Source organism: Zootoca vivipara, chromosome 4, assembly GCF_963506605.1.
Source record: "Zootoca vivipara chromosome 4, rZooViv1.1, whole genome shotgun sequence".
NCBI lineage: Eukaryota > Metazoa > Chordata > Lepidosauria > Squamata > Lacertidae > Zootoca > Zootoca vivipara.
Genome location: NC_083279.1, coordinates 71,903,941 through 71,930,914, shown reverse-complemented (window position 1 = coordinate 71,930,914; position 26,974 = coordinate 71,903,941). Strand labels below are relative to the sequence as shown.

General features: G+C 40.6%; 1 protein-coding gene across 23 annotated transcripts in view; it reads left to right on the top strand.

Annotated features, from left to right (window-relative positions):
• ZBTB20 (zinc finger and BTB domain containing 20) overlaps positions 1-26,974 on the top strand; it is a 496,349-nt gene that overhangs the window by 370,903 nt on the left and 98,472 nt on the right. Inside the window, exon 7 of one of the 23 annotated variants that reach the window (XM_060273754.1) lies at positions 21,616-21,875. The exons of the other annotated variants lie outside the window; for them this stretch is intronic. The gene's annotated coding sequence lies outside the window, so the exon portion shown is untranslated. The remainder of the gene's footprint in view (positions 1-21,615; positions 21,876-26,974) is intronic. 23 annotated transcript variants of the gene reach the window in all.

Sequence of the window (26,974 nt, the reverse complement as noted above, 5' to 3'; positions counted from 1 at the left end):
ATTTATAAAGAATTGCAAAAAACAACAACAACAACAACCAGCCAAATCAAAACGGATTCTAAGCATTTTGATGGATATTTGAACTGTCTCTTCTTTGACCCCCTTGAAAACACATGCACACATCAGTGTATATATTTTTTGAAGTTGGATATAAATTTTATATTTGGGCCGTGATTAATTTTTGTGAGATTTCATTTTTACTGCAAAAGTTCTATTTCAAGTTGGTTGGGACAAAAATATTTGCAAAAATCCTCATCAATAACTGTTTTTGTACATGTTACAGGTAGGTAACCTGGTCTAATGTAGTCGAAACAAAATAAAAAAATTCCTTCCAGCAGCACCTTAGAGACCAACTAAGTTTGTCATTGGTATGGGTTTTCGTGTGCATGCACACTTCTTCAGATACTGTTTTTGTACGTTTATGCATATTTACATCCATTGCTGCTTGCCCACCTTTCCGCAGTGTTGTGAGTTTTGTTAGTCCCAGTGCTCTGCAGCAAAATGTTTGCATCCATTCAACTCTTTTCATTCAGAGTTGGAGCAGAATGTGGATGGAGATGTGCATTCAGGTGCACACATCTAAAGAAACATCCACCTTCTCAGCGGCTGCTCCCAGACTTTGAAACTCCCTCCCTAGAGAAGCTAGACTGGCTCACTTCTTGTTGTCCTTCCCCTGGCAGGTGAAGACTTCCTTGTTCCAACAGGCTTTGGGGAATTGTTTTTAATTATGCATTTTGATGTTTTTAGCAATTTTTATTTGTAAGCCACCTTGAGTGCCAGCAGGGGGAAAGGTAGGAAATGATGATGATGTAATACAGTGTGAACAGATGACAACCTTGCATGGTGGAATATGCATTTATTTATATGTATATACTGTATTTATATACTGCTATATCATTAAAAAATTACCTCCGTTTATAACAGGCACCCCCAAACTTCGGTCCTCCAGATGTTTTGGACTACAATTCCCATCTTCCCCGACCACTGGTCCTGTTAGCTAGGGATCATGGGAGTTGTAGGCCAAAACATCTGGAGGGCCGCAGTTTGGGGATGCCTGGTTTATAACAATATAAAAACATAAAGCCAAACATTGAAATCACAAAAAGTTAAAAGAAATTTAAAAAAAACTTAGGCCTGTCAGCATACAAGCGTTTAAAAGTTGGCACAGAAGGTGCCCACATATACCATCTACATGATGTCTCAATGAAGTGTGACCAGTTGCCTAAACTCCACACACACAAGCACACACACGCACACACACACACACACACACGCCTCATTGCAAAAAGTTTGGTATCATTTTGCAAAGGAGTACAAAAATCGCTGAAAGGGAAGTGTGCATTTCAGCACTAATTCTACTGCAGAGGCATCACTGCAGAGTCATGTGATGATAATTTCGAATCTGTATGAAGCATGAATAAATTCCTCAAAGGTATTTGTCCTCACTGCCCCAAAAATCTCTCTGCCTTTCACTCAAGCAACAACAAAACAAAACAAAATCATTTTACAAGCAAAGCATGCCTATGGCAATTATGAAAGACATTTTTTAATGTTTTCATAGACTGCAATTCACTTAGGAGTAATCCAATAGGCTTCTATTGTATTTCAGGGAGATTGCTCCAGAGTGGTTTCTGGATTACATAGTGAGACAAAGCAACTCCTTCCATGCCCCCATTTGTATCAAGTCATAATGTCCTGTAGTCCAGAATACGAAGGATTGGAGCCAGAACATTGAAAAGCAGCTCACGTGATGGTAGCTTATATGCACATGTATTGTGATTAGATTTGGCTTGTATACAAATACCTAGGAGATGTATATGCCAAGCCAACCATTGCTGTGAATGAATTGACTGAGATACATCTCAGTAGCCTTGGCGTTTTGTTTTTCTTTTAAAAAGAAAACACAATTGGAGTGGATCAGTAGAGACATGAATAATAATGGTGTTGCTCCCGTTGGCACTTGTCAGAGATGCAGATGCGGCTACTCTAGAGTAACGACTCCTCACAGCATTGTCCTTTTAGGCTTTTATTAAGTGCTGATTATTTACAGTGCTCGGAGCGATCTATATACATGTTGTCAGTCAGGTGTCAGTACCTCCGAATGGAGGTTGGCGCGTTTTCTTCCAGCAAAGAAGTTTGGGAAGACCTAATCTCCTCCCACGACGTTTCTTGCGTAATTCCGGGGTCGGCGGGATCGGCCTTCCCCCCTTGCTCCCCCCTTCCTGTCCCACCTTGTGCATGGGCTCCGCTACCTTGCCGGAGCCTCGGTCACCACTGCCTGAGTCTCCGCTTGAGGCGGAACTCTCCCTGCTTTCCCCAGCGCTTGGCGATGAGCTAGTACTTAAGATGGGAGGGACCTCTCGGTATCCCCTGTCCCTCACAGCACTGTTTAGGCATCACCTGAAATAATGTGTCCTGGTTTGGAGACTATGTATATATATTCATATAGGGATGTTTGCGAAGAGAAGCAGGTTCACATTATAGCAGTGATATTGTTTGTGTCTTTAGAATGCAAAATATGTGAAGAAAGATTGGAAATTTAAAGTATTTAACCTTGAAAAAATATCATTAAGTGAGAGTTCCTAATAGTTTTTAAAGTACATAAATGTTACCATAAAAAGAAGTTCTCTATAGATACAGAGCAGGACAAAGGAATGGTGGGTTAAGCTACAGGAATATTTATTGGGGAGAAATATGGTTTCATTGAGTGTATAAAAAGCTGTATTTATGTAACCCAGGACTGCAAGTCCAAGGCATTAGCAATAAGTAAAGCCAATGGAAACCAATTAAACTGATTACCAGTAACTTATTCATCACAGAATAATTTCAAGTTACACAGGAATCTTTTGTTTAAATGGCAATTCTAGCTCTAATGCGAAAGGCCAAGCATGGAAAAGAGGGGCTTGGTCATGAAGTTACTGTTTCCCATATTTTGAAATTTGAGAGCCAGTTGTACTGCCTCCACAACAGGTGTTGATATCTGGTTGATCCTCTCTTGCACAACCATGAACAGAAGGGAATCCAGTGCAATACCACCATTTCACAAGTGTGTACACAGAAGTGTCCACACAATGCATTCCAAATCCACTCAGATCTTCCATGAAGATTCACTCTAAATCCAGATGCTTTCACTTCAAGAGTTCGGGGTTTGGATTACTAGCTATGTAGAAGGACAATCATGCTCAGTCCTCTTTGGACTTTTTTCATTTTGGATGGTTGTCCCTACTGCTATTTTTCTAGAAAAAGAGATTCCGGAACTCACCATAAAGACCTCTCTTGTCCCCTTATAATGGCAATGGCGCCCACCTGGGATGTTCCAGTGAGTTCTGGCTGAAAAAAGCTCTGGTTGCCCCCTTGATGGGCAGAAGGGGGATACTTCTATTTTCTCACATATGCTAATACTTTCCTATCATCTTGGTGGCCCAGATTTGGCACATTTTTTGTTGCTCTTATAACCTGAGTTTGCCGATACAGGGGATGATTTAGATATTAAAGTCACCAAGAGTAAGAGGAAAGAGGGAAAGAAAGAAAGAAAGAAAGAAAGAAAGAAAGAAAGAAAGAAAGAAAGAAAGAAAGAAAAAGGGTGAGGAGGATGATAGACTACTACAATGTAAAGTACAAGACAGGAAGTAAAGATAAACATTGTGTAATTCAAGATATAAAAGAATAAGTAAATGGTTGAGAGAAATTAAAATGACAGCTGGGGTTAAAAAACAAAACAAAAACCCAACCCCACTGTTCTTACTTGTGGGGCAGGTGAATAATGAAAGGGACCATAGGGGAAAAGAGAGAAATCTTCAAATCTGAAGAGGACCAGATTTTAGCTGGAGCAAAGCAAAAAAGCAAAACCTGATGAAAGCACAAGATCCTGCAAACGGGTAGCTCTATTAGAGTTATAATGACAGTTTAAAACAACACATGAAAAGAAAGATGAGAGGAATGGAATACGAAGGAGATTGGAATTACTAGACTGAGAGATCGAGCCTGGATTTATAGAAATATCACCTTCTAGCAACAACAGATGAACAAGGCAAAACTTTAAAGATTGAGGACGTTGCACCATGAAAGAAAGAAAAAAGACCAGATAAAAAGACACAACCAGCACACACACACTTTTTTTAAAATGCTAAAAACCATGTCCAAAAGGCAGAAAGAATAAAAAAGAAAAGAAAAACAAGCTAAAGAAAAGCAGTCAACTTTTGATTTTTTTTAAGTGGGAAGAAAGAGAACATAGTGAAAAGAACCATACATGCTTCACTATACTTCTAAGCTTGCTTCCTACCACACATTATTGCCTTTCTTTCTATATGGGGAGTCAGGCAGGGAGTCAGTTTCTGGTCAGTGGATCATAGCTACAGATGTTACCATAGGATAAGTGGTTCTGTGCATATGGTGAATTCTTGTTTCTTCTCACCAAGGTGAAGTTGCTGGAGCAGTCAGCCTCAAAGAATAATAGAATTGTAGAGTTGGAAGGGATCCCCAAGAGTCATGATCAAATATAAAAATGCCTTGTATCGGGAATCAAATGTTACTGTATTTTGAGTTTTCTCTTATTTCATACCAAGCTGTATGTGCAGAATTTCTGTACTGTATACAAGCTTTGAAAAGTGACCAAGAAAATACTTTTCTCCTGTATATTGCACCAGTTTTGTTTTGCTTTTAAGGGGAGAAATTATAATAAAACAGCCGAAGAGACTGCAGTATAAAATAGGTGTGAAATCAAAATAAGATTGATCATTCACTGTCTTTCAGAAATACCTCCCACTGTAAAGGGTTAATGACTCTCGCAATTAACAAAGACATTTTAGATTACCATTTTACATGATAATTCCTCGTTTGCAAAGAGCAAGCAAGCAAATCCTAAGCTTTGGCTGGAGAATGTTCCTGGTGATTTTGCTGTGCTGAAGCCTGTGTTTAAGACAGAATCAGAAATATCTACCTGCACATTGAGAGTGTTTGAACACATGCATTTGTAAAACCTTAATGCATGTATCAGTAATGAAAATCTTAATTAAGGAAGCTGAATCATTGTCCATGAACACTCTTTCTTCTCTAGTGAAGTCCTTTGTGTATTGCAGCATCTACCTGGCCCAGACAGACAGAGCTCTCCAAGAGCTTGTCTGGCAGATCTTCTCTTGATTATTAACAGCTAGCAAATAACAAAGTCTCCCTCTTCTTTTGTCTTGTTGCTGAGGCTGGGAACAACAGAGCACACAATGTTCTGTAGGATTTGTTTATTTTTGGAGCTTAAAAAAATCTGGCTTTTTTATTATGCCAGTTGGTTTAAAATAAAGCCATGTTGATCAGAACTAATTTAAGCAGTTCTATAGATGCTGGAATTGAAAACAACGTTTCTCACACAGTAATGTACTTTTGTATTTTAGAAATGATGCACTGGCAAGAGACTGGACTATATGTGTAAGGAAACGGGTGATGAGTTTATATTAAGTTTTTACAAGTTAAAAGTTAAGGTTTCCACAGCAACCTACCCCTTTAAAGTCCATTTATTGCCGGGGCCAGTGGGGGGAGGGGCTTTTCATGTAGTAGGCAGTAACAATACAGTATTGAAGCAAAAGGGATTTCTTTCAGCTATCTTATCAGGCTCTTTGTTAAATGGTTCCCATGTTTAGAGCATTGACAAGGCTCAAAGTAAGATGCTTTCAAGAGCATTTCAAGCATCAATGTCTGCATCATATGTGGCTTCCTGGTCTGTGCTGTGTGAGTGTCCCATGCAGTAAGCCATTTCCAGCCACAGAGTAGATGGGAAAGGGCCAGAGAACGTGGCAGAGGCAATCCCTGTCATCGCTAACGGGTTTTTTTTGGGGGGGGGGTTTCAGCCACCTTTCTTTTCTGAATATCTTTGGTCGTGAACAACTTTTGATGTTTCTTTAAGGATGCTGAACTCCAACCACTAACCACTAAAAACAGCCCCTTTTTTTACATGCTCTGAAAGCATGTGACAAAGGGATGGGGTACCTGTGACCCTGGACTATAATTCCTGTCTTCCCTGCATTGGACATGCTGTTTGGGGCTGCTGGAACATGCAAAAGTCCAACAATTTCTGGAGAGCCACATGTTCTCCATCCCTGTGCTACAGCAAACTTGCTGAAGCTAAGCAGGTCTGGTGCTGACCAGCACTTGGATGGGAGACAACTGTAGAATTCAAATGTATACTACCTTGAATTCCACAAAAGGAAGGCAGAATTAGGATTGCCACTTATGTACTCCCCAAAAAGAAGATAAAGATTTGTGTAAAATCTGCATGTTCTAATTTGCATATTTAGAAATAATTACTATAGTGGGTGGTGCGGCCCCCACCATGCACCTGCACTCTGCTGCTGGCTGTGTGCACCAATGGTCGCCTCATTGAGGGCGCTCGCAATGGGCGGGGCAGGAACAGGAGCCCCCCCCATGAGTACCGGCCACAGATTGCTGGTACCTTATACATTGGTGACCTTGTGTCCTACCTTACAGAGAACAGACAATGTATTTGAAGGACTGACTGTATGGTTCATGTCAATAAGAAATGTAAGAATGGAGAATCAAGGTGTTGAAGTTGTCCATCAATGGTTACTACCTGGGCAGCGGAATGATCAGTCACATAGTCTTCCCCACTGTGGTGGGATTTTTCGTGTTTCTATTTCAATTACAGTCATCTTTTCTAAATCTGCATCAATACTGGTACATTGGTATGTAAATTTTATGCTAATCTGTGTCCTCTTTTTGGTAATACATAAGTTGCTACCCTACTGTGTATGAAGCATTAGCATACCAGCATGCCATATCCTGGGCCATGGTTCTCTGGCATGCTAATGCTGCATGCATAGGTTCCAGCTTCTTGATTTAAATAGATATTGGGCATGTCACAAAATATTTTTGTTGCATGTCCAGCATCATATTTAAACCAATCTGGATCTTCTATCACTTCATTCTCTATAATTTTCCTCCTTAAACATGTAAATATAGCATGAAAACATATCCTAGGTAGGTTTTCCATCATGCAGTTATAGAATTATAGAACTGATATAGCTTCACAATGCATATCATTTTGAAGATCGTGAGCAAAGTGAGCAGTACTTAAAAAAAAAACCCAACAAACTTTGTACTATATATATTGAGATGGCAGTTGCTATTTGAAAATGCTAATTTATTTATTTATTATTTTTTTAAAAAGCTTTCAAACATGGCAGAACCGCTGCTATTACTTCTCTTTCATGACTATATATATGTCATACCTGACATTTTAAAACACAGCTATTTCTTAATTAGCTGAGCATGCTTAAGGAAGGAAAAAAAGATTATGGAAAACTTAACAGCTGGAAACAATTCCACATAGCTGGATGATTTAAAAACAACTGAATTAATTTTATTGTAAAAGTTTCCCCCAAAATGTCATTCCAGGATTGAAAGAAGACAAAAGAAACTTGTTGGTAGCATAAGGCAACTCTTTTTAAGCAGCTTAAGTAACTGCAATACTTCTGTTTCCAAATTTGTAAAATAGGAAGAATAATGAATCAGTTCAGAAATATTACATCACCACAATAATACCATTATTATCTCCATGCAGACCCACATATTGGTTCTGCATCCATGCAGAGCAGCATTCAGAGCAGCATTCTGGAGTTGCTGGCAATGAAACATAAGCAGCGCTCAAGGGCATGGTGCACACCTTCTAAGTTCTCTTCTGATGGCTGTAGCAGTAGGTTTGTTCAGAATTTTTGCTGTGGTGGTCACAACTCTTTGATTTCTTACCTTGTTGCTTCATTTCTCTATCTGCTAGTATTTCCCTTTTCGTATTGTGTTTTTATTTCTCTCTTGGAAGTCTTCCTCCAACCGTTGGTGTGCCTATGGCACAGTGTGTGATCTTTAGTCTCTGCTCTGATTTTATAGGTTAACTCTCTCCAAGATCTCTGACTGTTGTCTGGTGCACTTAGGTCAGGGGCAATGGTTAGAGATGTAGCAGTGTTAGACATTACAGATGTAAAGGCAGAGAGAATATTTTATGTATTTGTCTGTCTGTCTTACTGGCATACATGTATTCTGCCCTTTTCTTTAAAAACTCCCTAGGGCAACTCATATATTAAAACAATAATAAAACAAATAAATCATTATTAAAAACTGCAGAAAGCAATGTAGCATGGCAGAGTGATAAAACCCAGCAGAACAATAAAACAATCAATTAAAACCCAGCTTCAGTGACATTTAGTTGCCTGGGCAACTAAATAGACTCTTCCCATGCAAAAAAAGAGAGATAGCAACTCATTATGGTGCCAGATAAGAGGAGAGCATTCCATGAATAAGATGCCACTACTAAGAAGACCCTATCCCTGGCCATCACCCACCTAACTTCAGAAGGTAGGGAGGCTCAGATAAGTCTTTATTATTATGAATGTGGACTCATGTGCTAGAAGGCCAGATAAGATACCTGGCTCCCCAGCCATTTGGTCTGTAAAAATGAATTGGATTGAGTCTGTAAGTAGATTAGCAGCCAGTTTAGTTGTTATTGCTGTAACTGGTCCCACTTATTAACCTGCAACGATATTTTGTACTAACAAAAGTTTCCAAACTGACTTTAGGGTCAACCCCATCTACAGCATATTGCAATAGTCTAGTCTGGAAGTGACTGAGGTGTGGATAATTGTGCCCTACAATCTTTGTCCAGGAAGGGTTGTATCTGGCGCACCAGCCTTAGAAGGTGGAAGATGCTGACTGCTGCGGATGTAATGTGTTCTCGGGTGACTATGTTGCATCTATCAGCATCCACAGACTTCAAAGCTAGGCCTTTTTTCAGGAAGCGCAATATCCTTTCAAGCAGGATTAACACACACACACTCCCAATCAGATGAACCATGTGCCAATGAAACCTCTGTCTGGTCTGGATTGATCTTCAGTTTATTATCACTCATTTAGTCCATTACTGACCCCAGACACTGATTAAGCATCTCCACTGCCTCACCTGCATCTAATGAAAAGGAGAAGTAGTTGGGTGTCATCAATGTACTTATGGCACTTCAGTCTCCCAGCAACACCTAGTATTAACCATCAAAGCAGGAGACAAACCACTGCAGTAAATTGCTCCCAATTCTGAAACCGGAAAGCCTGTTCAGAAGAATACCATAGACAATGGCATGGGGGGAAAGCTGGGGAATTAGCAAACTTGCTCTTCCCCTATCCCTCTCCTAGTATATGTCATCCATTAGAAAGAACAAGCCAATTTCTGTTCCAAAACAGAGACTGGAGTTAGATTGAAATGGATTCAGATAATCCATTTCTTCAAGAATGTGTGGAGTTGCATGGCAACTAACTGAAACCTTCATTTCAACAAGCCTATCCGGGCACATAAATTGCAATCCTAACCATGTATACTCAAATTCAGTGGCGCTTAGTACCAGGTAGGTGGAGTTAGGATTGCAGCCTATGTTTTTAACTTTTTTATTTTACCTGGGTATTTGGATAATTATCTTATATTGTTCTATATACCTCTGGGGCGCAAGCCTGGGCAGTGTTTTATATACGCCACTTAGATATTGTTCTATGTGGTTTATACACTATTCTAAATAAATAAACAGCTTGAGCATGTTGCCCAAGATGAAAGTATCTGTGGTCAGATGAGCAATATTTGAGTTTCTTTAGGGGTCTCATAGCTGTCTCCTCCAGGGAGGTTGTGGTCACTCCCTTCCATAAGGAGGCAAGTACATCCTGGACTTAGATTGTCATTGTTGTTGTTTAGTCGTTTAGTCGTGTCCGACTCTTCGTGATCCCATGGACCAGAGCATGCCAGGCACTCCTGCCTTCCACTGCTTCCTGCAGTTTGGTCAGACTCACGTTGGTAGCTTCGAGAACACTGTGCAACCATCTCGTCCTCTGTCGTCCCCTTCTCCTTGTGCCCTCAATCTTTCCCAGCATCAGGGTCTTTTCCAGGGAGTCTTCTCTTCTCATGAGGTGGCCAAAGTATTGGAGCCTCAGCTTCACGATCTGTCCTTCCAGTGAGCACTCAGGGCTGATTTCCTTACCTTCCTGCTAAATGCTGGCTACTTTCTTAGCCAGGAAAGGTAGGAATTGAGCAGACAAGTAGTTGGCCACACTGCAAGGATGTGTTGTCCTGTCCCTGACCTCAGGCCACAGGAACTGAAGTTCATCTGTAGCATGAAGTTGAAGGCTGACATGAGTAACTTTATTTTTTAAGTGCTTATTTGTGGGTTATTTGCCACACACAGACAACCAAGTTGTAGGAGACTTGCTTAAGGCCACCTCACAGGTAGTAACTTGTTAAATGGATACATCTAGCCAGTTTTATTTATATCCAGTTCTAGGATAGGAAAAAAATGAACCGGTAACTTCTTGTTTCACAGCTAGGTGTCTTAGCCACTATATTTTATAAGCCTTCAATACATTATATTTGTACAAAATAGCCTGCACACTATAGTATACAGATCTGCTTCCAGTATGTACAGTAAAGCCTGCTTCATTTTTATTTACTAAAATAAGAACTGACTGCAGCTGTTCACACTTGTCAAATCTGTAGAGCCATCAGCTGTATAGGAGGGACTGGGCATTCATTTTGATTTCTGAATGATCAAAAAGGCGTATAATACACTTTCATATTGATGGATGGGTATGCAGTATTACTATTCAGAAGTGAAAAACATTTGGAAAAAAAATCTATTGACTCAAATGTTATATAAACCAGGAGGCCTATAAAGCTCTATTTTTATCTCATTATCTTATGTATTTGCTTTTTATTCTAGACTCAGACTTCAATAATTAAAGTCTAAATGTGGAAATAGGTCATTGTTGATTGTCAGGTCAGTAATGGTGCTAAGTCATGTCTCATAAAGTTAGAGATCTTGGAGCATCCTGCACAGTAGCAGAAGAAGTGAGGTGTCTCCTCTCTATTTTAAGATATCCATGATGGAGAGGGGGAAATCTGTTGTTTCTTTGCTCAGTATCAGGTATAGGGAACCTGTGGCCCTTCAGATCTTGCTGGACTACAAATGCCAGCATCACTGGTCATTGGTCATGCTGGCTGGCTGTGTTGCTAACTGGATCACAGCATCTGGAGGGCCACATCTTCAGTAGCAGTCAGGTCCAGAGTCACCTGCTCGTGTAGGTGTTTGTGTGTGTGTAAGGGAAAGTGCATTTATCTGACTCTTTTGTGTATATGAGAATGTGTTTACCTGTATGTTTCTCACCAGCTATATGTGTGTTCATCTTGCCTGGTGTGTATACACATACCTGTTTCTTGTGTCATTCTGTCACTGCAGGTCTCCTGCCCATGACTCTTAAAAGCCTGGCTCTAGCCTTGCATAGCCCCTTTAAGCAGCTGCTTTAGTTCAGATGAAGTTTGGAGTTGAGAGTTTTTCCCCAGATCACAACTAGTTAAGGCAGCAGTTGGTTTCATTTATTGTGGCGCACCTTTGTTACAGTTACAGGTAGGTAGCCGTGTTGGTCTGAGTCGAAGCAAAATAAAAAAATTCCTTCAGTAGCACCTTAAAGACCAACTAAGTTTATATTTTGGTATGAGCTTTGGTATGGCACTTCTGTTTCTAGTGTATTTGAAGAAGTGTGCATGCACACGAAAGCTCATACCAAAATATAACCTTTGTTACAGGTAGCCTTTGGTTCACTAAGTTTTAACTTTTACCTGCCTATGAGTAACACTCTTCCATGAGCCTGGACTACTGCTATCTTGACACCATGCCTTTTTGTGATAAGTCTTTTAGAATCATAGAGTTGGAAGAGACCACAAGGGCCATCCAGTCCAACCCCCTGCCAAGCAGGAAACACCATCAAAGCATTCTTGCCATATGCCTGTCAAGCCTCTGCTTAAAGACCTCCAAAGAAGGAGACTCCACCACACTCCTTGGTAGGAAATTCCACTGCCGAACAGCTCTTACTGTCAGGAAGTTCTTCCTAATGTTTAGGTGGAATCTTCTTTCTTGTAGTTTGAATCCATTGCTCCATGTCCGCTTCTCTGGAGCAGCAGAAAACAACCTTTCTCCCTCCTCTATATGACATCCTTTTATATATTTGAACATGGCTATCATATCACCCCTTAACCTTCTCTTCTCCAGGCTAAATATACCCAGCTCCCTAAGCCGTTCCTCATAAGGCATCATTTCCAGGCCTTTGACTATTTTGGTTGCCTTCTTCTGGACACATTCCAGCTTGTCAGTATCCTTCTTGAACTGTGGTGCCCAGAACTGGACACAGTACTCCAGGTGAGGTCTGACCAGAGCAGAATACAGTGGTATTATTACTTCCCTAGATCTAGATGCTATACTCCTATTGATGCAGCCCAGAATTGCATTGGCTTTTTTAGCTGCTGCATCACACTGCTGACTCATGTCACGTTTGTGGTCTACCAAGACTCCTAGATCCTTTTCACATGTACTGCTCTCAAGCCAGGTGTCACCCATCCTGTATTTGTGCCTTTCATTTTTATTTATTTTTTGCCCAAGTGTAGTACTTTACATTTCTCCTTGTTAAAATTCATCTTGTTTGCTTTGGCCCAGTTGTCTAATCTATTAAGGTCATTTTGAAGTGTGATCCTGTCCTCTGGGGTATTAGCCACCTCTCCCAATTTGGTGTCATCTGCAAACTTGCTCAGGATGCCATGAAGCCCATCACCCAAGTCATTGATAAAGATGTTGAATAAGACTGGGCCCAAGACAGAACCCTGTGGCACCCCACTAGTCACTACTCTCCAGGATGAGGAGGAGCCACTGATGAGCACCCTTTGGGTTTGGTCAGTCAGCCAGTTACAAATCCACTGAATGGTAGCATTGTCTAGCCCGCATTTTACCAGCTTCTTTTCAAGAATATCATGGGGCACCTTGTCAAAGGCCTCACTGAAATCAAGATAGGCTACATCCACAGCGTTCCCTTCATCTACCAGGCTTGTAATTCTGTCAAAAAATGAGACCAGATTAGTCTGACATGACTTATTTTTCAGAAACCCATGCTGACTTTTAGTGACTCAGTGTTTCTTTCTAGGTGCTCACAGACCGTTTGCTTAATGATCTGCTCTAGAATCTTTCCTGGTATTGATGTCAGGCTGACTGGGTGGTTTTTGTGTCGGCTTTTGTTTCACCGGGACTTATCTCTTGCCTGCCAGTGATTTGTCCCAGTGTGGGATCCCTGGCTACCTTTGAACCTGAATTCTCCTATGGAGGTCAGCCATAGATTGAATAAGACAGATGGTACGGAGGTGGAAACAGTGCTATTAGACCAAGTAGCCATCCTGCCTGACAGTGAATGAAAGTATGCCATTCATTTCAGTGGCAGCTGAGGGGAAAGAAAATAATTAACCTTTAACCAAGCTGCAAGTTCGTTTCCATAATGTACCTGAGTCTTCTGTTGCTGGCTCCCCTACTTACTGCCTCATTTATTTTTATCACACAGCACTAAGGCCACCCCCCCCCCCAAGATTTTCTGCACCTGCTAAATCTAAGCATTGGTCCTTGTTTCTGGTAACTTTGTGGCACTTGATGTTAAAGAAGAAAGACTCCCTATATAGTGGCATTTCCAGACGCACTGAAACAACTATCACTTGAGATTTGGCCACATAAACCAGCTTCTGAAAGAATGCAATGAATTTCCCTGATCATAGAATTGTAGGTGATAAGGATGCTCAAGTAAAATCCATATTTGTGATGGATTGATCTATTTTGCAGGGTGCTCAGCACCTCTTTGAATCCTAGCAGTCTCAGCAGATCAGACCAAGTTTCAGAACCCAGAACCCAAACTTTCTGACAGCAAGAACTGTTCAACAGTGGAACAGTCTCCCACATGAGGTTGTGAGCTCTCCTTCCTTGGAGGTTTTTAAGCAGATGTTGGATGGCCATCCATCGTGGATGCTTTAGCTGAGATTCCTGCATTGCAGGGGGCTGGACTAGATGACCCTTAGGGTCCCTTCCAACTATGATTCTATGTATGAATATACTTTTCCAAAAAGCCCCTACAGGGCTGTGTTTCTTTTGTTGCTCTTTACAGCTAAAAGATACAAATGAAAGGCTTGTAATATTCCAAGATGAGAATTCACCAATTTCTGTCCTTCAGTGGGTAATAATTGTAACTATTATTTGGTTCCCTTTTCACACTTTTTAAATGCAAGGAACGTAAACTTTACAAATGTGAATCAATTAAGCATGAAAGTTAACTGCATGTAATATGCAACACTTAATCTTTCTTTCTTTATTTTCTTTTTCTTTTGAGTTGCTGCAGTTCTGGTTAAATGACCTGCAAGTCTGATCCTAAAATTAGCTACACCAACTTGTGATAAGTGTCTACATTAGTGCAACAATACAAAACAGTGCAGTGCAGGAACTCACTCACTTTTTTATTTAATATTCCACCCTTCATCCAAGGATCGTGGGACAGTTTACAATATAAAAACACAAAAATGCACAAAAACACAAACATAAATAATAACCCTCTATAGATGGGTAAAAATAGCGTAATTTTTCCTCATGGTATCAAAAGAAGGAAAGTCTATTCTTGCTGCTCCTTCTAAAGCAAAAAGGAATGTGACATTGGGGGGGGGGGAGTAATAATGGGTTGAAATGCTTAGTTGAAGGGAGGAGGGGGGCACTAGAACCTCATTACATCTGGGACCTTAGGATGAATTATAAGGCAACAACCTCTTCATGGATCAATGCCTTGTCGTGGCGAAGGGGCTTGAATAACTCAGAGAAGCTATGAGCTATGCCATGCTAAAGCATGGCATAGGAATGGCATAGGGATTGGAATAGGGATTGGAATGGCATAGGGATTGGCATGGCATAGGAATGGCATAGGGATTGGAATGCTAAAGTAGGGAATCAAGAGATAAAAGGAACAACTGGCAAGTTTGGCCTTGGAGTTCAAAATGAAGCAGGGCAAAGGCTAATAGAGTTCTGTCAAGAGAACAAGCTGGTCATCACAAACACTCTCTTCCAACAACACAAGAGACGACTCTACACATGGATATCACCAAATGGGCAGCATCGAAATCAGATTGATTATATTCTCTGCAGCCAAAGATGGAGAAGCTCTATACAATCAGCAAAAACAAGACCTGGAGCTGACTGTAACTCAGATCATCAGCTTCTTATAGCAAAATTCCAGCTTAAACTGAAGAAAGTAGGAAAAACCACTGGGCCAGTAAGATACAATCTGAATCAAATCCCTTATGAATACACAGTGGAAGTGAGGAACAGGTTTAAGGATTTAGATTTGGTGGACAGAGTGCCTGAAGAACTATGGATGGAGGCTCGTAACATTATACAGGAGGCAGCAACGAAAACCATCCCAAGGAAAAGGAAATGCAAGAAAGCAAAATGGCTGTCCAACGAGGCCTTACAAATAGCGGAGGAGAGGAGGCAAGCAAAATGCAACGGAGATAGGGAAAGATACAGGAAACTGAATGCAGATTTCCAAAAAACAGCAAGGAGAGACAAGAGGGTCTTCTTAAATGAGCAATGCAAAGAAATAGAGGAAAACAATAGAATGGGGAAAACCAGAGATCTGTTCAAGAAAATTGGAGATATGAAAGGAACATTTCGTACAAAGATTACCATAATCAAGGACAAAAGTGGTAAGGACCTAACAGAAGCAGAAGACATCAAGAAGAGGTGGCAAGAATACACAGAGGAATTATACCAGAAAGACATGGAGGTTTCGTACACCTCAGGTAGTGTGGTTGCTGACCTTGAGCCAGACATCTTGGAGAGTGAAGTCAAATGGGCCTTAGAAAGCACTGCTAATAACAAGGCCAGTGGAAGTGATGATATTCCAGCTGAACTATTTAAAATTTTAAAAGATGATGCTGTTAAGGTGCTACACCCAATATGCCAGCAAGTTTGGAAAACTCAGCAATGGCCAGAGGATTGGAGAAGATCAGTCTACATCCCAATTCCAAAGAAGGGCAGTGCCAAAGAATGCTCCAACTACCGCACAATTGCGCTCATTTCACACGCTAGTAAGGTTATGCTTAAAATTCTACAAGGCAGGCTTAGGCAGTATGTGGACCGAGAACTCCCAGAAGTGCAAGCTGGATTTCAAAAGGGCAGAGGAACCAGAGACCAAATAGCAAACATGCGCTGGATTATGGAGAAAGCTAGAGAGTTCCAGAAAAACGTCTACTTCTGCTTCATTGACTATGCAAAAGCCTTTGACTGTGTCGACCACAGCAAACTATGGCAAGTTCTTAAAGAAATGGGAGTGCCTGATCACCTCATCTGTCTCCTGAGAAATCTCTATGTGGGACAAGAAGCTACAGTTAGAACTGGATATGGAACAACTGAGTGGTTCAAAATTGGGAAAGGAGTACGACAAGGTTGTATATTGTCTCCCTGCTTATTTAACTTATATGCAGAATTCATCATGCGAAAGGCTGGACTAGATGAATCCCAAGCCGGAATTAAGATTGCCGGAAGAAATATCAACAACCTCAGATATGCAGATGACACAACCTTGATGGCAGAAAGCGAGGAGGAATTAAAGAACCTTTTAATGAGGGTGAAAGAGGAGAGCGCAAATTATGGTCTGAAGCTCAACATCAAAAAAACCAAGATCATGGCCACTGGTCCCATCACCTCCTGGCAAATAGAAGGGGAAGAAATGGAGGCAGTGAGAGATTTTACCTTCTTGGGCTCCTTGATCACTGCAGATGGTGACAGCAGTCACGAAATTAAAAGACGCCTGCTTCTTGGGAGAAAAGCAATGACAAACCTAGACAGCATCATAAAAAGCAGAGACATCACCTTGCCGACAAAGGTCCGTATAGTTAAAGCTATGGTTTTCCCAGTAGTGATGTATGGAAGTGAGAGCTGGACCATAAAGAAGGCTGATCGCCGAAGAATTGATGCTTTTGAATTATGGTGCTGGAGGAGACTCTTGAGAGTCCCATGGACTGCTAGAAGATCAAACCTATGCATTCTTAAGGAAATCAGCCCTGAGTGCTCCCTGGAAGGACAGATCGTGAAGCTGAGGCTCCAATACTTTGGCCACCTCATGAGAAGAGAAGAATCCTTGGAAAAGACCCTGATGTTGGGAAAGATTGAGGGCACTAGGAGAAGGGGACGCCAGAGGACAAGATGGTTGGACAGTGTTCTCGAAGCTACCAACATGAGTTTGACCAAACTGCGGGAGGCAGTGGAAGACAGGAGTGCCTGGCGTGCTATGGTCCATGGGGTCACGAAGAGTCGGACACGACTAAACGACTAAACAACAACATAAGGCAACAAACAAAAATCTACAGGGTTGTGTTTTTTTTTAGTATGCCCCACATGCAGTTTGAGAAGGCGCAAACCTGTCTGTAGATCTGCCACAAAACCATTAAAAAGAATTAACACAAACAGAAATTCAGTGTCACACTCTCTTCTGATCATTACATCCATGCAACCATTTCTCCCTTCCAGACAGAATCACATCCCCACCCCACCCCACTGCTGTTCTGGGAGTTCTTCCAACCCCACAGAGCCAATTGGGGGAGGTATGGGAGGAGGAGAGGGGAGAAGAGTGTTGTGTTAGTGGGGGCCACTAAGCTATCTTCTACCAGTGTGCCAGATTAGCTGGGTCTGGCCCTCTGTGTTTAGGTGCTGAATTAAGGCACCATGTTAGGGCAATTTTAACACCAAATATAAAATGTGAAACTGGCCAATTCCTGCCTTCAGTGGAGATCATTGTAGTGTTAACTCTCCACTGTAATATGTGCTATAGAAGAATTTTGGGAAGGGCCATAGCTCAATGAGAGCATCTTTTTTTGATTGTCCCAAATTCAGACCCTGTGATTTCCAGGTAAGGCTGGGAAAGACTCCCTATCTTTAGATGTGATGCGACAACCAATAAATAATTTTCTATCAGAGTAGGTATAGAGACTGCTACTCCATTTATTACCTCATGCCTCCCACAGCACCCAGTTTCCAGACTTAGGCATTCTTCCTGTTGAAATTTAAGCAACAAAGTTAAAGAAAGAGCTGAAGCTGTCAGAAAAGCGACACATTATTCCACTTTAGCATCCTGCACTCTGACTCACAGCCACGGGGCCCACTATTTATGAGACACATGGAGCCAAACTATAATAATAATAATAATAATAATAATAATAATAATAATAATAATAATAATAATTAATTAATAATTTATTATTTATACCCCGCCCATCTGGCTGGGTTTCCCCCACCACTCTGGGTGGCTTCCAACAGAAAATAAAACACAGTAATCTATTAAACATTAAAAGCTTCCCTGAACAGGGCTGCCTTCAGATGTCTTCTAAAAGTCTGGTAGTTGTTTTCCTCTTTGACATCTGTTCCACAGGGCGGGTGCCACCACCGAGAAGGCCCTCTGCCTAGTTCCCTGCAACTTGGCTTCTCACAACGAGGGAACTGCCAGAAGGCCCTCGGTGCTAGACCTCAGCAGAATGATGCCCAGAATGATGCCCATTAGCTTTCTTTAATTTATAACAGGTTCAAGGAACCATTTTTTATTGGGACTGGAGCATATAGGAGGAGGAGATTTAACTCTTTCACCCCAACCAAAATCTCATTCAAAATGACCCCACACTATTAGCCCCAAAGCCAGCACGCATCCATGTTAATAGTAGTGTGGGGTTGATTCTTGTCAGGGTCATGGTGAGGAGGAAAAGTTCAAAGCTTCCCTCCCCATACCTTGCTTTCCTGATGAAAATTGTTTCTGCTATTAATGTGGGTTTTTTGTTTTTGGGTGTGGGGAAGAAATTTCTAATGATGCATCTAGTTTGGCCTACATAGACATAAACTTCAAATGGTACAGATAAACTTGGTTTGTTTGTTCAGAGTGCTTCATATCAGAGAGGTTAAGGTGAGAGCAAATATTAGCCATTTCTTGCAGATTTGTACCCCGCGATATCACAAAATAACACGTCAGCTTTCAGGTTATATATTAAAATGACACATATGTACTTGCCAGAAACAAATGATTTAGTAAAATATACAGCATGTGTACCTTTAACCTAACATTCTTTACAGGTGCAACTTCCAGAGGAATTGCTGTGTTGGTCTGCTGCAACAAATGAGAGAGTTTAGCATTTTAAAGACTATGTCACAATAAATTGAGTGGCCTGGTCTTTAAGATGCCACAATACTCTCTCTTACAGAGTTCATGAAAGCACAGTTAAGTAAGAAATACAAACTGTAATCTTCAATAAAAGTCAGGAGAATACTTTCTTTGCACCAATTTCTTTACATATTCACCCAAAGATGGAGTGGAAATGTCTTAAAATCTTTATGTCGCTGAAATATTAGTTTTATTTTGAGGGAAATAAACCTTTCATTAGTCTTTCCCAAATATATACAGTCATGACCTAAGGATGGCTTTGTGGATATAGATATAGATATAGATAGTGTGTGTGTGTGTGTGTGTGTGTGTGTGTGTGTGTGTGTGTTTATATATCAGTAGCTTCTATAAGAATAGCTAAAATAACCTTTCTTTAGCAAACAATATTCCCAGCTAAAGTAAACTTTGACTACACAGACAATAGGATCTTTTGTGCTGATGGAAACTCCAGCTTCAGCAGCCAGTAGGTCTTATTGGACTGGCTTGCATTGGCCTTTTAGGTCAAAGTCAGGGCATCCAAGTCAAGAGATCACAAGTCTTTAATATCAAAGAGAATATGAATAAATGACAAAAGTATATAAAACCACTTCCAACTTCACATAAGCCTTTGGCACCAGGGAAAATGACTGAAATAGCTTGCAAAGTGAATTGTTTCTCCCGTCGAATCATTTGACTCTTCGAGATTCAGATCAGAAAGTGAAGATCTTTAGCTCTTTGCTATGATTTAAGTAAAACTGTGATATGGTAGTTAAAGCTCTAGGGGCCGGGCCTGGAGATAGTGTTAAATGCAGCCCAAATGCTCCTGAAAATGAGTTGTATAGTAGCCTATGAGTTGGTCTGCAATGGCCTCAGGAAATCCCTCTGGCTATGCTGCTCTTTTTTATTAGCTACATGTCTCAGGCCCAAAGGGGAACCTTGTATCACCTTCCTGACCAGAATTGATCATACATTATGCCTGAGATATGATACTTTATCATCTCCTTATTTTCAAGCAATTATATCTCTGCCCTTCCTCCTGTAGGAAACATGGCATCATTCTTGCTTGAAAAATACATTGCATGGCACTTCTTATCTTCCTCCAGAATGGCTGTGAGTTTTCACTGCTATTTTTCCCCTAACCTCAGCTTGTTGCAACATGCAAACCAGGATAAACTGATTAAGTCTTATCCATGGTTTGTAAAAAATAGATTCTAGTAAACCAAAATTGAGATTCACCCCAGTTCAGGTATTTTGGACGAAACTACAAGCTGTGGTTAAATTGTAGTTTAAGTTTGCTCCTTGCAAATCCAAGGCAAATCCAAGGCTCACACAAGCTCATCATCATACCACTATACTATGGTTTAGCATTATGTGCAAATGCAGCCATTGTCTTAGTGAGCAAAGATAAGTTGGAAGGTTAGAAAAGGAAAGGGAATAATGGATGATTAATGTTTTCTTTCTCCGTTCTTCTACATAATGTCTGAAGCAGAATTTCTGTGCAAACCTTTCTGTCGTATGCTGAGGTGACCCTGATGCAAGGACAGTTTGCATGTCCTACTATTTGAAGAGACATACAAACTCTGCTTTAGGAATTACAAAGAAGCAGAAAACAGAAAGCAAATGTTACTACACTTTCTTTCAGCCCTGCATTCTGTAACGTCTGAAACAGATCTGAGGCTTTTATTAGTCTTCTATAACTAAAATGCCAAGTGTATTTGACAGGCAGGGTAGTCTTAGTGGGAGAAGACCATTGCCAGTCTTCTTATGAGGTCAGACTTCTCCCCCTGCAACACTCATATCAAATAAGGCCCCTCCGTCCCTATTCCTGCTCAGTTTGGCACAGAACAGGAATGTAGAAAAAGGGAGAGTCAATGGGATGAAAGAGAAATGTGAGCAAGTCAGAATATGTCCCATAGGACTTGGAGACATGCTTCAACTTTTGTGGGGTGAAGGGGCCATCACATTGAAACCAACGTATTGTTGCCCACCACCCAAATGTCTGAGTGGTACGAGATTCCAGAGGTTCTACTGTTTGTGTTTCCTTTGGAAATGAGGCACAGCATAGTCTGTGATGCCTTTATGATAAATGGTGTATTTACACACATACATATATAACATGAACCTATGATGGAGCATTAGCACCCCAAAAGTGTCCTGTTTCTCCCATAGCTGTAGCCTTGGATTCAAACAGAAATCAAACATTGCTCTCAAACATTGCTCTGACTTTCTCTCCAGTTTGCTTCTGGAGGGAGAGATCCCATCCAGAGCCCCCTTCCTTTCCTTTCCTATAATGGCTACCACCTCAACACAGGAAGCTAGCCTGTCTTATATTTTAACACTTGCTGGATCCAGGGGTAAGAAGAATCTTGTGTACAGCCTTCTTCCCTGCCCACAAACTCATAACACATACCCATTGCTTTTTACCTCAGTAGTGCCACTTTTCCAAGTGAATTCACTGAGAAAGCAGAGGTGGTTCAGAGAAATGAAGCATGTGAGAGATTCACACACTACCGGTATTTCCTATTTGACTGGTGCCCCACTGTATGTCTTCCCAACCAGAATGCTGGAGAGGAGAAGGTGAACAACTTTCTCCACTGTGGCCTGGCTTGACAAGACTTCATATCCCATCATTCTGAAGTGAATGAAAGAAAACATTGCCAAGTCAGACCCCTATGGAGGAAGCCAGCAGCTGGTCTCTTCTGTATAACTACTTCTGGCAACCATTGTGACCAACTGATGGAAGGCAGCAACTGACATGAAATGGCACTGCTGAATGCTTTGCATGCATCTTCATCTGGACTTAAGTTGATAATCACATGGTAGGTAAAGGTAAAGGGACCCCTGACCATTAGGTCCAGTTGCGGACTACTCTGGGGTTGTGGCGCTCATCTCGCATTATTGGCCGAGGGAGCTTCTGGGTCATGTGGCCAGCATGACAAAGCTGCTTCTGGCGAACCAGAGCAGCGCACAAAAACGCCGTTTACCTTCCCGCGTGGAGCGGTACCTATTTATCTCCTTGCACTTTGACATGCTTTCGAACTGCTAGGTTGGCAGGAGCAGGGACCGAGCAACGGGAGCTCACCTTGTCGCGGGGATTCGAACCTCCAACCTTCTGATCGGCAAGCCCTAGGCTCTTTGGTTTAACCCACAGCACCACCCGCGTCCCTTGCACCTCTTCCCATGTTATGCTCGGGAGCAGGAGTGTCGAGCTCATTCTTTGGGGAGGGTTAAATAATTTATTCACTAATCACATGATAATGTACCCCTAAATCCCAGTATTTACAGGAAAGCTGTTAGGCTGGATTCTCTCTCTCTCTCTCCACACACACAGCCTCCCAAATCAGCAGAAGGAGTAGAAAGGAGACCATTCCATCTGGGAAGCAGAAATTATTGCACTGACAGAATGATCATAATAGCATAGCATTCCACCCATTGCATTTATTATTTAGCATTCCATTAGGACAGTAGTCCCAAGCTTGCACAGCCTCTCCTGATTCGGATTTTATGGAGAAGTAGAGCTCCATGTCCTCAGCATACTGTGTGATTCCTGCATTGCAGGGGGTTGGACTGGATGGCTCTTGGGAAACCTTCCAACTCTCCAGTTATTTGCTTCTATGTGCTACGTGCATTAATACTCAAAGGCTTGTTTCATATATCCCTAGGAAAACAGTTCTCTGGCTACTCTACCTTGAATTTTGGGGGGGGTTCACAAAAGTTTTCAGAAGATTTACACAGATAAGAGAAGCACCTCGAAAGAAGAACTAAATGAAGAACCATAGTAGCATCTCTTAGTACTTGTATTTACATAAGATTGTGCTTCAGCAACTGTGATTTAATCTTTTTTGACATACATAAAGATTCCTCGAATTACCACCCTCTATTATAACATCCTGTTTTCAGTGGCTTATAACATTGTCAAATTTTAACTATTCATTGAATTTCTGCCTTAGGCTGATTTCTTTTTATTTGGAAAGTTTCAGCAAACATGGTTCAGAATTTTCAGAGTACAGGGAGATGGAAGATTTTGTTTGTATTCTTTTTTTTGCCAGTGAAATAAAAACCTTGCACCTGTTCCCATGTTATGCTCAGGAGCAAGAGTGTCAAGCTCATTCTTTGGGGAGGGTTAAATAATTCATTCACTAAGGGGCTGTTGATAAGGCGTATTAAACATTGTTTCTGAGCTGGTGATTTCATAACTAACAGCATGAATTAGCATTCGGCTGCTGAAAGGGCAGGAGATGGCTCTAGTATGCCTGTAATGTTACACTTTCTCACTAGCTCTTTTTGCCATTCTTACTCTTTGGGCGCAAGGGAGGGTGGTATGTGAAGGGCACAGAGCTTTTGTGTTTGACAATGTCAGTGGTGGCTGATGCCCCTCGGGGTATCGTTTGATCCCAATATTTAGACCAGGGCCGGGGAGGGGCTGAGTCTTTTTTGCTACATATTCCGATACTAATGTTGCCTCCCTCCATTCCCGATACACTGGAAAAATATACTCATTCATGAAAATTTTGTGTTTTTCCTCATTCATGCTATTGATTTCACCTTGGAGTCTCATATTTTTTTATTACATAACTTTGTTTATATATATGTTACTATATAGCAAGAAGGAAGAAATCCACAATTTGTAGGCAATTGTAGATTTCTTGGGCCAACTGATAGGAAAAACATGCTTCCCATATAAATTTAAAAACCCAATATATTTGGATTTATTGGGGGGTTTTCTGGGGGGGGGAATTGCAATTGTTAACTGATACTCCCCTAGAGGGCATGTAATCACAAATTTTGCAAACTAGATGAAGCAACGAAAGGTGACAGGCGATATCAAACAAAATGTGTTGACTCTGATCGAGACAGTAGCTTTAGGTCCATATTCAGTTGAATTTTGAACCTTCCCCCCCTCCACACACACTTTTTTGAATAGGAGAACTTTGTGCTGTATCAAAAACTGCTTTTGAAACTCCACTCAGTTTTAAAAGAGGTTTGCCAGGATACGCTGGGAGCTGCTAACTGGGAACCAGACTTGTCCTTTGGATTTCTTTTGGAAATAAAAAAGACATAATTAGGAATAGAGTCCAAAATGTTATGGACACCCGCCCCTGCAGCAGTTAAAGTGGAGGGGGCTCTGCTTCATGTTCTGTCGTATTTGGAAGCCAGACTGGCCTATATAAGAAACGTGATACTCTTGGCTGTAACTCTGGAGATATAGAACGCCTTTCCATGGACTGTGTACTGTATCTCGTTCTACCCCTTCTTACATTCTGGGAGCAGGGTATTTCTGTTTCATTGTGCTTCTAGTTGCTGTTTCTTACATTTTCGGTTTTCAGTTGCTATTCTCTGTTGCCTGTTGGTTTGTAATCTTATTAGAATTGTTTTTAGTTGTATTTTATGGTTGTTTTATTTTATTTCATCGCAAACTACTTTGAAATATTTGATTTTAAAAATGGCTGGGGCTGATGGGAGTTGGAGTCCAAAATCATCTGAAGGTATAATGCATTTCAGAATTGACTCTGTATTCATTTCATTTGGTAATGCAATGTGTATCTATCAGTAAGAATTTGTGTAGAAGCTAATGCTATAAAAATGAATATTAAATAGTTTTATTTGTATTTTACCTTCCTACCTCTTTTGTTCTTTTTTCCTTTTTTAAGGGTAATATGTGTGCTAGGGAGGAAAGGTAATTGACTTGGGTTGTTTAAATCATAACGCTAGCTCATGCGCTGATTTGATTTGTCACTTTATGCCCTCTGATTAGCTGTTGCCATATCAATAGTTACTTAGTTCAGTTTATAGATCTGTAAAACAGGGTTACATGCCTACTTAATAACAATCAGGTATCATCTGTATTATTTGCTTTAGGACTGTATACACAAATCGATAAATTGGTGTAATTAACCCATTCATTAATCAGTTATGTGCTGGCTGCTGATTGTAAGCCCAGTGCAGATTAAGCATGCTACAAGGAAAGGGGGTCTGAACCCTCTCACTATCCTATAAGAAAAATGCTTTGTTTTGCCAGCATTGTTCCCAATAAGCTCTGTAAACCACTTGATTGCTCCAGAGGTAAAAAGTGGTGTGCTTTCAATCTTGACTGAAGAACACAAGGAGAGAAGGAAGTAGGGCTGCCATACTTCTGGAATTTCATGGACATAGCCTGGATTCGGTAGTTGAAAACAATCTTGGCGGAAATCTTTGGAATGTCCAAAGATTTCTTTCTTTCTTTCTCTTTCTTTCTCTTTCTTTCTCTCTCTCTCTCTCTCTCTCTCTCTCTCTCTCTCTCTCTCTCTCTCTCTCTCTCTCTCTCTCTCTTCCTTTCTTTAGATTTTGCAAAGAAAGCTATAAAGAAAGGAAAGCTAAAGAAAGCTCAACAATTTTGGCAAAAAGCATGGTCTAATATAATAGGCAGAGTCTAAGTTTAGTTGTTTTATAATTTTAGGTGAATTAATTAGTAAATAAATTACATTTGTATCCTGTACATCTTAGATAGCCTCATAACTTTATGAGAGACAATAACTTGCCGAAAACAATCCCATAAGTTTCATCAATGTACAGGGCTTTGAAGTTTCCCACATCCAAACCCAGCCAAGGAAGCTCTTTTGAGCATTATTATATGAACTGGTATCTCTGCTTAACAGTAGATCAAAGATATGGTTACTAACCTCAATAAACAACAAAGCTTATTCTATTAATTTAAATAATCCTGTGTTAAAAGCTTGGTTATTGGACCTGTCATGTAGACAAGTATTTTCATGTTCTTAATTAGTTTTTTTTTAAGTACCCCTGTTTATCAGAAGTACTTTAGTTAAGTTGCTGGAAAGGGATTTCTGATTTCACTCCTACTTCTCCAATTCTTATTTTTATTATTGCAATTTTTATCAGCTGCTTAATTAATGAAATCCATTTTCAACTCAATAATCAGTTGAAGCTTAATATAAGTTGGTTGGAATCCAAGTACTATGTTTAAATGTGCTGTAGAATGGGCTCTATACACTAATTGTGTAATAACCATAATATATCTAAAATTGGGCCTATAATCCTACTGTTAAGTAAGCCTTCCTGAATTCATTGATACATCTTTCTGCAAAGCTTCCATCTAGATCAGTCTAGAAGTAATATGGGTTCACTTGACTCTCTAAAAGGCTGTGCTGTAGTCATTTACACTGTAGGGAAATAATTACATTTGACCATCAAATCATTATCTATATTGCAGCACAAATAGACTAACAAAAAAGGGCTGATAGGCTTGTAATAATTTATTTATTCTATAAAAAAAATTAAAGAAACCTGGAGAATTCCTCTCTAATAAAATTATCTTGTCAAAAGTTTAGGTTATCCCTTCAGAAAGTAAACAATGGAGCAGTAATGTGATATAATTTTAGCAGACCCATTTCAGTCAGAGTTCATGCTTCAAATGGCGTTAGTTGTCCTGGTCGATGATCTGCATCTAGAGTTAGACAGGGGAATATGACCTTGCTCATTCTCTTAGACCTCTCAGTGGCATTTGATATTATTGATAATCAACTACTTGTGAGCTGTTTGAGACTAGTGGGAATTGGGGACATCTCTTTGCCAAAGATTCTCCTACCTTCAGGATAGTGCTAAAGGGTAGTAGCATTGAGTGACTGCTGCTCTACCACATGAGATTTGACCTGTGGGGTTCCTTAAAATTCTGTCTTGTCACCAGTCCTTTTAAACATATAATGACAGTGCCCAGTTTTATTTTTATTTTTCATCAAATAGTGGTAGATTCCCTGAAAACATTCATGAAAATACATTTCTGGGGTGACTGGCATACATTTCCATTTCAGCCAGACAGAAGTGTTATGTTGGGCAACTCAAAACCAGTGGGAAATGTGCTTTTGCCGGCACACTCCCCTTGAAGAACAAAATTTTGCACCCTGGCAGTGTCCCTGGACCT